Below are 12129 nucleotides of genomic sequence, written 5' to 3'. Positions count from 1 at the left end.
CCGGCTGCGCTGGGGAAGAGCCTGGCCGGGGGCGCAGGGTCTGGAGGCTGCCCGGCAAACCGTGAAGCCGGTAGCGCTTGGGCAGCTGTTTCGTGTGACTGGGAGGAGGGGGAATGCGGGGCGCTCATGGGGAGGAGGCGGAGTTGGGGCGGGGACTTTGGGGAAGGGGCAGAGTTGGGCCGGGAAGGGGCAGAGTTGGGGCAGGGCCAGGGCCCCGTGGAGTGTCCTCTTTTTTTAATTTTTAAATATGGTAACCCTAGAATTAGCCCCACCTACTTCCTTCTCATTCAGTACTGAAAGAAATTCAAGTTAACATTTGAAAAGAGGTTAATGTTTGGAGATACACAGGAGAACGGGGGTAGGAGGAAAATAGGACAAAACAACTACAGGTAAATCATATTTCCTTGCCATATTCCCCTCCCCGCTTTTCTAGAAAGGAAGTTTCTTTTGAACTAGTGGCTGTGAGGAGCCCTTCTTTGAGGATATGATCTAGTGCCGACTAAAGTTAACTTAAGTTTCCCAAAAACTTTGATAGGAATTGGATCAGGCCCTGTAACAGAAATGGGCTTACTTTCATGTAGTGTCTTGAAGCATTTTTTTGCCAAAAAACAAACACCTCAGACAACAGCAGGTCCAATTAGTATAATTGATAAACTAACAAGGATTAGCTCAAATAGCAGCTCTACAAGTGTCAATAGTCTATTATGACTCAACTTCACCTTGCCAACAAATGACCTCTAAGAAGCAGGCAGGCAAAGGTGCTTGTATGCTAAATTCACACAATCCTTAATCCAACAAATAAGAGAGATTTAAGGATCTGAATCACTTTTTACAAGCACAGCAACAATTTCCTTTGACATCCAAAAGAGTCACGAAGCTGAAATGCAAAGAGTTTCAGTGCTCTTGGTATCTAATTGTGATGCGTGCATGCTGATTTTTCCAGGAAAGTTAAGCGCCAAAGCAACAGTTTTCCCAACAGCATGTACATGGCGATTGAAGAAGCTTGGAATCACACAGCTATTTTAATGCTGAAGTTTGCTCCTATAAAGGCAAAACACTGTCAGCGTTTACATAGTCAAGGCCCTGAATATGTTGGATGCAGTAGGACACTCTTCCCATGTGATGCTTCAGTCTGCTAACCCAAAACATTGTCTCAATTATAAATCCTAAACCTACCACAGGGAGCACGAAGAGGATTAGAAATTCTCTCTTTCGTACCACATTGAAAATATGGCCCTAAGCTCAGTCAGAAAATTGTCCACTATCTGAAACACCCACGTGCCTATTAAGAGTGACTCCATCTCACTAAGCAGTCCCTCATCACATGAAGATGATTCAATAGAGAAGGGTTCTGGTGAAAGATAGAGCCCTGAAGCTAGAGATTTGGGAAGACCCTGCAGATCTGAAAACGATCTGAGACGCTATCAGAATTATGAATCATAGGTAAGGACATGATTCTGTCACAGATTCCGTGACTTTCTAGGACCTCCATGACTTATTCTGGGCCAGTCCCGAGGCTGCCAGAGCAATGGCCAGCCTAGAGCAACAGACCGGCAGCCAGCCCTGTGGCTCACAGGAGCAGCAGCAGCAAGCCCTGGTCGCACTTGGTTTGTCATCGTTTCCCTCCCACCACTCCCTAAGGTATTTTTAGTAGAGGTCAGGGACAGGTTGCGGGCTCCTGTGAATTTTTGTTATCGCCCACGACCTAGAATCTTAACCTTAATCATAGGTATTGACCTTGCCCCAGGCATATGGGGAAAATACAGATAAGCACTTTGAAACTTACAAAGCATAAGCATAAATGCAATAGATAGGAGTCTAGCCTACTTTTAAGTTGTTCAATTGTTTTATGATTCAGAAGTCAGAATCAGTCAGACATGCCTGCTTTTTGGGCCAAATACCAGAGTAAAACACCTAGTTCAGCCCCCTATCATTATTATAGCCTGAGAATAAGCTTTTTGGGTCATCATATATGGTTAACTTGAGCCACAGAGCAGGAGCTTACTGCCAAAACAAACTAATCCATTGAAGTTTGAGGAAGCAAGAGTATGCCCTTCTGTGAAATGGTTAAGCCACGTCCCACATTTCGAGGATGGAACAGAAGGAGATGCAAGGACAAAGCCGTCATAAGGTTGTTTTGAAGAAGAGGGAAATGGTCATATCACATCTCTTGGCACTAACTGTCCCTAGAAAGGTGGCAGGGAAACAGGGCTCTCTGAAATAAGCCTAACACCCTGTGAAATTACTTCATAGAAAGTTTGAGAGCAAGAAAATAAGGGCGGCTGTGTTCAAGAGCTCCACCAAAAAGGTCATGTCAAGCTTTCATTTTTGATATTGCACTCCAAGGATAGGTTGAGTTCTAGAGACAACGGGCCTGATTTTCCAATGCCTTGTACCTTGCGTTATCATTTTAACCTGTGCCTACTGAGTACAAAGGGACTGTAAAATGCTACCATCCTGATTTGGTAATGTTTTTGAACTCACTCTGTGTGGGTGTAAATGACTACACGGGGGGCAAGGCAGTGGAGAGTTAGGCCCAGAGTCCAGACTGAATGAAGGGCTAAGGGGGGAGCCAGCATCCCATTTCTCCAGTGGTTCCTGGAAAGTAATCACAGTTTCCCCAGTGCCAAGAGGACTTCAAGCAGTCTCTACTCATCCTTAGGGTGGCACTGATGAGCAGTTTGGGTGAGGACACAACCCCTATTCCCTTGGTAGTATGTTAGTGGGAAAAGAAACGCTGGAGGTGGTGGGAGGACTTTTGCTACATTTCTCATGAATCAAGTCTGAAGAAATGGAGGACCGGACATTTTCCAGCCAGCTGTTCCTGAGGCATCCCTCTCCCATCATCTAGAAAGACCTTCCATTTAGACGAGAGATCTAGGATTTAGGAGACCTAGGGTGAAATCTTGGCTCCTTTGAAATCCATGAAGTCAAAAGGAGGTTTTGCTAGTTGGACAGGATTTCACTCCCAGATTTTGTTTTCTATTCTCTCTCTAAATCATTGTGGTCTCTCTTTGCACCTTAACTCCCCTATTCCTTCAAATAGAGATATCACTTATTCTTGGATGAAAGAAGCAACATAAAAATAGAAATCATCTGTACTGAAGACAGAAAATTAACAAACAAGTCACACACCTGGGAAGATGGGACTAGAAAATAAACAGCTCGCCAATACTTTAGCTAAAGGACATTGCCCTAAGCTAGTAGCATTAGCATGCCCTGATCTTTGTGAGTCAGCCTCATGCACACACATAATAAACCCAGCAACATTCTGTAAGTAGAGAAGGGGTTCTTCCTACAGGAGACTGTGTGACCGATTACCCTATAGGAAAGGCAGATGCTCACTCTGCCATGTCAAAAAGGAATTGTGTTGTAGAGGTACTCGCTGAGAGGAGATAAAGCCAGTGTTCCACCACTGTTTGGATGACTCCACAAAAGAAATGTTCCAGGGAAATGATTATGAACGGTGGTTGGAAGTAAGGGTCCTACTCAAAATGGTTTGGTTTATGGACACTCCTCTTCTCCCAAAAATCCTGTAGTTAGCTGGTAGATAACTGAATGTCGCTGGATAAATGCTCTGCACTACAGATTCTGAAATGACTCGGAAGCAGACCAGCAGGAGTGGCATGCATACTTGCCTACAGCAGAAAGGCAACCCACCAATTCCAAAAGACTAAGGCTAGGTCCACACTACCCGCCTGATTTGGCGGGTAGAGATCGATCTTCTGGGATTGATTTATCGTGTCTCATCTGGATGCGATAAATCGATCCCAGAAGCGCTCCCCCGTCGACTGCGGAACTCCTGCTCGCCGAGAGGAGGAAGCGCTGTCGACGGGGGAGCTTGCCTGCGCCGCATGGACCCGCAGTAAGTAAACTTAGTTCGATCTAGGAAATGTCGACTTCAGCTACGCTATTCTCGTAGCTGAAGTTGCATTTCCTAGATCGATCCCCCGCCCCAGTGTGGACCAAGCCTAAGTGAAACAACTGAGTGTATTTAAACTGAATGGGATAGAAAAGAAAGGGACATAAGCCTAAGCAGCTGCCATTTTCTTTACTCTGACCAAGAAACAGAGGGTTGACAAAGAGGGAATTAATAGTCACTACATTATGTAACTTACTGTTTTTATATTTTTCTTTCTTGTCTTTTCTGCTTAGACAGAGAAAAAGACCAAAAAAAAAAAGAAGAAGAGGTTAGCTGATTACCAAAACCTGAATTCCAAGCACCGGGAGGAGACAAAGAACGAAAGGAAGAGGAAGAGAGTGGGTTAACTAGACTATTTACACTAATTATGACTGTCCTTTTTTGTACTTCCTTCATTACTGATAGGCGGAGACATAAGACATTAGCTTTAATGGAGAGTTCTTTGGAGGATGGGAGATGAAGATAACATACCACAAACACTGTGGAATGGAAACAAATTTCTTCAATAAAGCAAGCTTCAGCAAACACCCTGAGGTCAAATAAAATTATTTGCTTTTCCAAACATTACGTTCTTTAGCAGCTAAATAAAAACATTACAAAACCATTTTATGCAAAAAAAAGGTTTAACTTTAGCTTGACCTTCCATTTTAAGTAAACAAACCTTTCTAGCCAATAAGCTTCCCTCTGAACTCTGCAAGATGATAAGCAATACCTTAATTACATTCATTTACATGACTTTGAAATTGTTCCAGACTGAAGTCAATGACTGCAAGGTCACAGAGTATGGAAAAAGTAAAATGAAGAGATACACACATGGGGCAGTTTACTCAAACAGGCTGTGGCAGTCTCTTCTCACCAATTATGAAGGGCCCATGATATCAACAAGTGCCTGCATTTTCATCAATTACACGTAAGAAACAATGTTTGAAAAAGCTGAACTGTATAACAGCGTATTTTCCTTTTTGAAGCCAATCCAAAAATTGGAGACACTGGACAATTAAAATTGCTTTTAATGCTTAATGACCAATGCAAGCAAGATGAATATTTTATAATGTTCTAATTGAGAGCACAGAGAATGTTAAGAGCAAGATGATGTTGGTTGCCAAATGTGCTATGATTGTTACCAACAACACATCGCTATTTTCATTTATGTGAAATGGGAATGTTTTGCACTGATTTATTTAGTAAATGTAGGCAGTAGGAAAAGCCACTCTATTAACTTCATGCCATTGTAGCTCATGGATCATAAATGATGTTAGGTTTAGGAGTGAAATCCTATCAGAGGGAGTTTTACCATTGACCATTTCACTCCTGAGGTAGAAGGAGAGAAAATATCCAGCACAGCACATCTTTACTATTTTGCCTAATTCAATTTACTACAGTATTTGTGCTATACTTACTACAGGAAATACCAAAATTATGTTAATTACACACAAGCAGCATTGTAAAGATTGTAACAGTGATCACTAAGTAGTATGAACATAGAGTATGTTATTCTGTGGACCAGCAGAAGACTGATACCAAGTCCATCCCGTTCCCAATCATATTTGCACTGAATAATGTGTTAGGCGTGATCAACAGCAATGAAATTATCTGAATTGTCTTTTATATAAGCATTTTAAATATTACAAATGTGAGAATATAAAAATCTCAAGTATTACATTTGAGAGTAAGCAACCGCACATCAACTCCCTGAAGCTGACAATGGTTTTTTAGTAGTAAATTAGATATCTCCATGCAGCCTTAGTTTACTAGCCAAGCACTTTTACACAACTCTCAAGCCAACCTTCTGCAATTTAAGAATGATTTAGTGCAAGTGAAGCAATGAGTATTATAAAATTTATGCTTGTTCACCTTCTCTCCCCACAGAGAAGGGCAAGATGCTTTTTCCATGTAAATATGTATTAGATACAAATAATTTCAATAAATATTCCATGGAGAACAAGATGCTGTATATATCCATTTCAGTTCCACGTTACTGAATTAACTGCAAGATAATGATGCTGTCTTACCCCTCCTAAAAAAAAAAAAAAAAAAAAAAAAAAAAAAAAAAAATTCTTCATTTTATAAAAAAAAAAAAAAAAAAAAATTTCTTTATTAAATTTTTTTTGGGGGGGGGGGGGGGGGGAGACACACCACAAATTCAGTTAAGATGAGGACACCTTGTATGTGATAAAGCAACACTCATTTTACACATCAGTTATAAATGCCCCAAAGATACTCTGAAAACAGTTCCAAGCGTATTCCTTTATTTTAAGCAAGGGTAGTCTTAATCAAACAGAGAAAGACATTTCATTGTATCATTTCCTTTTAAGAAATGATAAAAGCTACCAGCAAGTTACTGTGAAGCTCATTCATAGCCAATGATTTAATGTGGGGTGCTTATTTGTGTAAAGCTTGCTTTACATGGGTTTTGAAGCTACCTCATGTCATTTTGGCTGATGTCATATCTTACAGCATAACCTCATCTCTGCTTGACTTTAAAGAAGGATAACCACTTTTCACTATGTATGAACTCTGATCATCAAAAACATTTATTGCCTCAATAAATTTAATAGTGATGTTACTTTCCTGACTTCAAAGAGTCATAAAGATGACAAGAAACAGTCAGACTTACTGTACCACTCATTTGATTTTAGGCTCATAAGCAGACTTACCACATCGTTGGGAATGCGATCCACAGGAGCAGGCAATGTGATAGCAAAAAAAACAAAAACAAAAAAAACCCACACACATGCTATCGATCTATATTCCGGTCAAATAACAGAGTGGAGAGGATAAGGGGAGTATTTATGCAGTTAAGTCGAAGACACTTAAATGTAGAGAACCTCCTTACATCCAGCTTAATTTGTGTCTGAAGATTATTACTGAGACAATTAACCACTGGACAAATACATTTAAAAAAATTGACGGTTGTGAAGAAAAATCATGTATCACATGTCAAAAAGTAACTTTCTCATAAAAGATATTTCCCTGCTGAGTAAAGCATTTACACAATGAACAAGAGTTACCGCTCAAGGTTTAAAATAAAACTTAAAAACAAATGTGCCCACACCCCAACCTGTTTCAATTCAAGACACCTGCTTCAGAATCTCTGCAGTGTTTTTCTTATTCTATAGTCAATGTTTATAACACTATAGCAGCAGTTATCCCTATTACAAAACAGTTTACAGTTAAAACAAAGAACCACAAAGAAAGTACAATATTCAGTAACTGACATTTACTGCACTGGCCTTGGACTTCTAATCTTTACCAGACAGGCACACAATTCAATCCATCAGCTCATAAAGGTGTGCTTTTTTAACCTCTAAAACAGATGGGATTGGCTAGAAATGTCTGGCATGTCAAACTGCTAATCACTGTTGCCCTTTGCACAAAATAACCCACTTAAATTGAGGCATGGTTGCACTGTAACCGACATTAGTCTGTGGGAAACCCATTTAACTGTCACATACTCCTACCACTCCTGCTCTCCCTTAATTAAGCCTAATGCCTTATGCTTTGACCTTTTGTTCTAGCCTATTAACCCTATCTAGTACAAGTTCACATATGTTAAACTAAAAACTTTGCTGTAAAATATTAAATGCCAAGCTACTGAAAGCATACGGGTCATTTTTCTTAACCCAAAGGTTATAGACATCATATTATCAAATTCCATTTGGCAGGCAAAATGACAGTGATGTAAGGGTTAAATCCTAGAAGGTACTGCATAACCACTAACTAAAAACACTAACCAGCAGTCACAGAAAAATACGGTTTTTCTTTCTCTTCTGCAATGAAGTACAGTATACTCCCTAGAACAAAAAAAAAGTGTCACTGGATCACTTTTTTTTTTATTTTTTTTTAAATATTGCAATGTTTGCTCTCGCCCTCCAACCTTCCTCAAACTGCCCATTCTTAGCAAAAAAAATTTAAATACAATAATTTACAATCAGAGTGGATTATGCTATGGATGATCGCTGAGCAGTGAAGCCTGTAAAACAAATCACTATTTTATTTTTAAGATGTCAATTTCTCCTCACTGAGGGCAATGTTCTGTCCGTCCTTGTTCACATTGCGTAATATCATTGAGGCTATTGAAGGAGTAAGGTATCAGTTGGACCACTTGCAGAGTAAAATACTACTTACCCCAACTGGTAGATTCTAGCCTTAAATGATTAACTTGCAATATCTTTAAGGTAGGGATTCTCAACTTTTTCCACGTTTTTCTCAACCCTCTTTCCCACAACAGACCATCCAGTGATGAGATGTATCTGGGGCTCACCCCTCTTTCAGCAATATGGGAATAGACTCCTTTCTCATTTAGTATCATGACTTATGGCCCACAGGCTGAGAGCTCTTGCTTTAAGGAATAAATCTGTTCTGGTATGCAGGATGATTGGTACTTCCCTACCACATGCAAATTACTTTTGCTTAAAAACTCAAAAGATCTGTTGGGAATTACCCTAATGATCTAGAACTCCGATATCTAAAAAAATAAATTCCAATGACAAGAACAAATGTCTGGTTCTAATGCAAGAGGTAGTGTAAGGATAGAATACAGCACAACAGTTTGTAACAACTTGTAATGCAAGCTTGTGTATTGAAATAGGCTGAATACAAAAACATCCATAACAAGACTGTTTGTACCAGCAATACAGAACGTGGTCACCCACTCAAAATTTGTATTGGTCCGGATGGGCAGAGAAAAAGCCATTTTAAATATATCAGGATATCTGCTGTGCATAAACAGGTAATAAATATCCCCTCAAGTTTATAGAATAGCTACTTTTTTTGTCAAATTGATATACTTAATGCACAACATTTATTTACAATTCAGACTGTTAGACACCATGAAGGAAATATAATTTTTTTTGCTGCACAAACAACCACCTTCTTAAAAAAAAAAAAAAAAAGATAAGTACAGATCTTTGAACAAAACCTTCAACCACTTGTAACTAATATTTATGATGTGATATATTCAAATACTCTTCCACAAAAGCCACTGTTCCATTAAGCACAATACAGCGTAAGGAACAGAACCGCCATCTGCTGCTGACCATGGTAATTTCATAAGTTTAAAGAGCCACTTAAACCATGGATTTTAACAGTAAATTTTATAACTTGGTGGTTTTGAGATCAGCGAAAGTCACATAACTAACTTTTCAACAACCTTGATTGCCAAGACTACTAAGAAATACTAGAGCAAGTCAAGAGATCAGCCTCTATGCTTTTCTGAGTGGTTAAATGTAACAAACTAAAGAATAATGGACTGAGACCAGGTCTACTCCAAAGAAGTCAGGTCAACCCAGCTATGTGTCTCAGAGGTGTGAAAAATCCACACTCCTGAGAGACAGTTAATCCAAACTAACCCCTGGTATAGACAGCGCTAGGTCTATGGATGAATTCTTGTCAACCAAGCTATCACCACTCAGGCAGGTGGATTAACTAGTGATGGAAGAACCCCTCCTGTTGCTGTAGTGAGTATCTACACTGAAGCGCTACAGCAGCAGTATTCTACGCAAAGACATAACCTGACTGATAGCCATATTTTGATTTCTCTTGTGCTGGCTACTGCAAAATCAAAGATACTGGATGGATTCTGAAACTCAAGTATCTAAAGTTTACCAACAACATTCAGATTTTCTGGTGGTTATCCTTGAATATACTGTATTAGTTCAGATGTTCTCAAACTGTAGTACATCCACTACTGGTAATATGTGGGCTGAAGTCAGGTGGTACATGGACTGGTTTATCAGAATAAGAATCCATTATAACCACACTGATTACAATTATGAAGTTGATAAGCCAGGTACTTTTGAGCTTTCAGTGTGGTATGCTTGGTCTTAAAATTTGAATACAGCTCTGTTACTGCTTGTTTTTTGTTTGTTCGTTTAACATTGCTATTGTCCTTTCCAAGTAAACCAGTCCTAAGAGTACTAAATATAAAACAGACTACCCTGCAACTACTCCCTACCCAATCATTTCATTTTTCTTCATGTTCTTTAATGGCCTTATTCTGCAAATACTGCTACTGAATTCAATACTCAAGTGGGTAAAGTTACTCACATGCTTAAGTGTTTGCAGCATTGGGCCATAAAGCAGGCAATCTTTGGACAAGACTAAAGGGATGATTCCACTATACCAAAGGGAAATAGGATTTTAGAAATGGAGGCAAAGTTAGCATATATCAACAAACTGATAGTGGTACTAAATGTCTGCAAACCATTTGTGATAAGTAGGATAATATTCATTAACCATTTAAAAATACCAGTCACTTCCCATATAAGCTCACCTGTCTTGTATTACATATATTATGGGTTGAGCTCATTTTATAGGAGGTTAAAAAATCATTTTTAAATTTGTATTTTATTTCCTCTCACGCTTATAATGTATCAAAACAGGATCCCTCCCTATCCAAGAATGACCTCCCTAACAAGTCTGGAAGATCTTAGGGCCCCACTAGCCGGTTCCACACCAAAAAAAAAAAAAAAAAAAAAAATGCAACACTATCCAAAGTTTATGATTTCTGCCTCTTGGGTGTACACTATATAAAAAACTTCTCCATTTCTTGCTTTGGTAAGTTTTAACTTCAAAAATAGATAGAATTATACAGTACATTTTAAGGTTAAGATTAAAAGTATATGGTAGAAAGTCGTTCAACACTTTTTTTTTTTGTTAAACTAAATAATGGTTCTGTCAAGATAGTTAACCCAAAGAAGACACTTGCCTTGAGACTGGTCCAGCCCGGAAAGCCTATCCTTCAGGAGCCCAAGGATACATTAGTTCTCCTGAACAATTCCATGCTTGATCGGGGGGGGGGGGGGGGGGGGGGGGGGGAGGGTGAAATAATGAGTATCACAGCACCCAGATACTGGTTTACTGTTAGGGAAGTTACACTTCACTGAATGAGTGTGTTAATATTTACAAGTAATCATAGAATATGAGGGTTGGAAGGGACCTCAAGAGGTCATCTAGTCCAACACCCTGCTCAAAGCAGGACCAATCCCCAGACACATTTTTGCCCCAGATCCCTAAATGGCCCCCTCGAGGATTGAACTCACAACCCTGGGTTTAGCAGGCCAATGCTCAAACCACTGAGCTATCCCTCCCCCACGGTTTATGTCAGCAAAATAAACATAACTTTGAACTCCAGAAAGTAAGACCTCCCAGACAGGACCATTGTTAAAATAAATACAGAAAAATCTATTATCCAACTACCCGGACAGCGTTTCTTCAAGATCAAAATTATAGTATCCATGTAAAACAGTGAACTTTGGATTGAAAGACAATAGTTCTTTGATTTTTTTTTTTTTTTAAACTTGGACTTGCTATACTATGATTATGACTTAACACTTATTTCACATCCACAAATACCCAGAGGTCATGTTTTCTAAAAGGGCCCTTATTGAAATGAATATGGCAACAAGGAAAATATCAGGCCATAGCAGAAACTTCTCTTTTATATACCGTATTATATGTCCAAAAAAATTCTAAAGATCAGGCAAAAAGATGAAAAACAAACACAAAAGACTTAGTGTGGAGCAATTTGTTGACTTAAAACAATCAATAGGCATGAAAAGTTGTTCATTGTGATATCACTATCCACCTCAAGCACTTTTGTAACTACTTCCCTCACTACCATTCCTTAAATGGACATGTGATAAAACCCTCAGGTTTAGAGGTGAACCAAACTAGCTGTTTATATAAAAACAGCTAGTTGTGTGTGTGTGTGTATAACTAACTAACTAACTTCTATAGTGCTTGTCACTAGAGCAACTAAGTATTTTGATTAACAAGTGATACACATTATAGGTAATTTTAACTCTGCTGCTCCCACAACTATCTCTACCAAACACACCTTAATAGGGGTGTGCGTGTGTGTGTGCGCGCGCATCTGCGCGCGCATACACAGCAGTTCCTTCTATTGCAGTGACACCCAGCTGTAATGTCCACCAGCTGAAGCAAGCTTCCAGATGAACTTCCAAGGAATTCTAAAGATGGCTATAACAGTGCTATCTAGCCAGGAGCAATAAAGTCACAGATAGATGTCACAAGGGCATCGTCCAAGAGAGGAGCAATCAAAGCCTCCAGGCCAGCTACAGATAAACTGGATACCCTCTGGACCACTGCTGCCACCCAAGAATCCATAAGGAATGATGGATCCATTAGGACCACCATGCTGTAAATCTTTTTGGCAAAAGCAGGTGAACTACTCTCAAATAATA

This window comes from Terrapene carolina, unplaced genomic scaffold (assembly GCF_002925995.2).
Source record: "Terrapene carolina triunguis isolate 2854851 unplaced genomic scaffold, T_m_triunguis-2.0 Scaffold38, whole genome shotgun sequence".
NCBI classification, from domain to species: Eukaryota; Metazoa; Chordata; order Testudines; family Emydidae; genus Terrapene; species Terrapene triunguis.
Note: the sequence above shows the minus strand (reverse complement) of the source record.